The sequence below is a fragment of the Penaeus monodon genome, chromosome 10 (genome assembly GCF_015228065.2).
Source record: "Penaeus monodon isolate SGIC_2016 chromosome 10, NSTDA_Pmon_1, whole genome shotgun sequence".
NCBI lineage: Eukaryota > Metazoa > Arthropoda > Malacostraca > Decapoda > Penaeidae > Penaeus > Penaeus monodon.
In genome coordinates this window covers 123,109-126,626 of record NC_051395.1, presented here as the reverse complement: position 1 = coordinate 126,626, position 3,518 = coordinate 123,109, and positions in this window count along the sequence as shown.

The following is a 3,518-nucleotide window of genomic DNA, read 5'->3' as shown; positions in this document are numbered from 1 at the left end:
AAACTCTGGAGAGGGCGTCGGCTACAGGATTCTTACTGCCCAGCAGGTGTGGAATGGAGCAGTTGAACTCGACGATGGCAGAGAGATGACGGCGCTGGCGGAGGGACCATGTGTTGCCTTGTCTCGTGAAGGCGTGGACTAGGGGCATGTGATCCATCTGAATCGTGAAGGTGTTGCCCTCAAGAAAACGGCTTGTCGAACGGCGAGGAACTCTCTATTGAAGGTTGAGTAGTTCTTTTCGGCCTTCAGTAGCTTGCGGATGAAGAAACCCAAAGGGCGGGGCAGTCCTCCGACCACCTGCTCGAGAACAGCTCTGATAGCTATGTTGCTGGCGTCTGTGGTGAAAAGGGCTTCCCCGGGGTAAGAAAAACGAGGAGGGTTGACGCAGCGAGAGCTTCCTTGGCCTTATGAAGTGCATCTACTTGAGGGGGGGCCCCATGTCAGGTCCTTAGGTTTCCCTGCAAGTGCAGTGTACAAGGGTTCCGTGATGTGTAGGAAGCGGTGATAGTTCACCATTCCCATGAACTCTTGGAGTGTCTTCACTGAGGATGGTGTGGGAAATTGCTTGACTGCCACGACCTTGTCTAGGAGGGGGGAAAGAGGTGGTGCCCCAGGAAGTCCACTTCTCTGACGCCGAAAACACACTTGTCCTATTGCACTACCAAGCCCCTCTGCTGCAAGCGGTCTAAAACTGTAGAGATGTGTCACAGATGTTCCTGTTTGGAGGAAGAAAAGATGAGGATGTCATCGATGTATCAGACGCAGAAGGATAAATCACCCAAGATGCCATCCATCATCCGCTGAAAGGTGGCTCCGGCGTTTCTGAGAACAAACAGCTGTAATTGAAAGTGAAAGTACCAAAGGGCGTGGTGACGGCAGTTTTGGGGATGTCTTCTGGGTGCGTCGTCGGGGTAGGAGTAGCAGAGGTGTGCGTAGTCATCTGTGGCATCAAGCAACTGAAGGGCAAGGTTGTCAGGGGCAGCGGTGATGGGGATGGCGGCGAGGGAAGCTGCATCGACCAATCTGCCACTGGAGATGTCGACGATGAACTGGTAGTGGGCCAGGAAGTCTGCCTGATTGCTTAGACCCCGCTCTCAGAGGAGTCTTTTAAACAGGCAAAGGGGGTACCTGAGCCTTTGCTTCAGGGTTATTCTGCATAGCAGTTCAAGCCCCTGTGGATGTGGTGGCAGCTGGAGCTGTCGCCGTTGAGGCCTCTGAAGTCTTGACTGATGGCTCCAAAGACCTTACTTTGGGAGGAGGAGTCTCCTCAATAGACCCCTCACCCCTTACTCCGTTTCTGGTGGAGCAACTCACCAGAGGCAGTTTCATAATTTGAGGACTGAGGTTTAAAGGTAGTGGCAGAATGTGTGGTGTAAAAAGTATTGGAAGGCGGGAAGGAGGATGGGCAAAACCGAGGCAAAGGACTTACCTGGCTGTGCAAACAGCACACGTACACGTCGGTATGCCTCTGGAAAACTAACTTTCGCCTTGTTCCTTATTACTAATACTTCTTTTTCAAAGTTGTAACTTTTATATTGCTTTTAAGAAACTTCATGGGCCTCTTTGCAGTGGTAACAGCATATTGGACCTGGATAGTCGTCATCTCCTTGATGACCTGTTGTACCACACTTTACACAAACTCTTGGTTGTGCAGCATCGGAATTAAATAATATAATAATTTTGTATTTACACTGACTGCAGATAACACTATTTTTCCCATAAAGAATTAACATAAAAAAGTTAATATGGAAGAAAAAAAGTGCAATTGTATCAGTATTTAATCGGTAAAAAAATATTTATAATGGTGAAAGTATGTTGCCAAATGTAAGATAATCCTGTTTTCTGTTAATGTGGTTCCCGTTTTCTGTTAATATGCATTCAACCTTCTGTGGAAGACCTAAGTATTTATATATATATATGTATTTATATATATATATTTATATATATGTATTTACATATATGTATTTATACATATGTATTTATATATATATATATATATATATATATATATATATATGTATATATTTATGTATGTATATGTATGTATGTATATATATTGTTACGCGGCCGCCTCGTCTCTCTGCCACCAACACAAGGCAGGCTAGGCAGACGGCGTGCTATCCACAGGGTCGTGAACACTGAACAGCTCCAAGAGGCACCGAGCACCACAGCGTCCCAGAACACCAAGAGGGGAAACGCCAAGTGGCGAGGCAGGGCACGAAATAAACACAAAATGACAGTCTTTCCTTTATTTACACAAGTTATTTACCCGTACACTTTTCTATAGGCACAATACAGGGGGAAACCAGCATGTCACACTGCACAATACAGCTTATAACAGGGCAACACAAAGTTTATCAGGTCACAAAGGCACACACGAGGTCTTCACAGGAGCAGCACCCAACCGCGTCTCTCTTGGCTTGTTCTTTCGCTCCTCCGCTCACAGCCAGTTGCGTCATGTTTGCCCAGGTCCCTTCATGTTAACACATGCCCAGGTTCCACCTTTTCATGTTAACATATGTTTCGCCAGAGACAAGCCCACTGGCGTAGCAAAATGTATGTATAGTATGAATATTATGTATGTATGTATTATATGTATGTATTATATATATATATAATATATATATACATATATATATATATATATATATATATATTATAAATAATATTATATTATGTATATTGTATATATATATATATATATATATTTATTATAATATAAAATATATATTTTTATATGCATATAAACTTACATACACGCACACACAACACACACACACACACACACATACTATATATATATATATATATAAATATATATAATATATTAATATATATATTATATTATATATATTATGTGTGTGTGTGGGGTGTATTATTATTATATATGTAAAATATGTGTATATAAAATTATATTCATATATATAATATATATAAATTTTTATATATATCATATATATTATATATATATATATCTATATATATATATATATATATATATATATATATATATATATTATATATTTATATAAAATATTAATATTTATATATATATATTATTATTATATTATTTAATATATATATTATAATTTAAATTTTAATAATTATATATATTATATATATTTTTATAATTATTATATACACAATATACATATAATTTTTAATAACACACACCCACATATATATATTATATATATATATAATTATTTTATTATAATATATAATTAATATTAGATTTGGTATGTGTGTGTGTGTGTGTTTTGTGTGCTGATGTAATTTTATATGCATATATAATATATAATATATTTTAAAATTATATCTATATTATATTAAAACATAATATTTTTTTTTTATATAATATTTATTTATATTATTATAAATATATTATTTTTATATATACTCATACATCATACCCACTACTCATAATTTTTATAAAATTTATATATATAAATATTATTATATATAAAATATATATTATTATATAATATATATAATTATCATACATATTATAACTACAT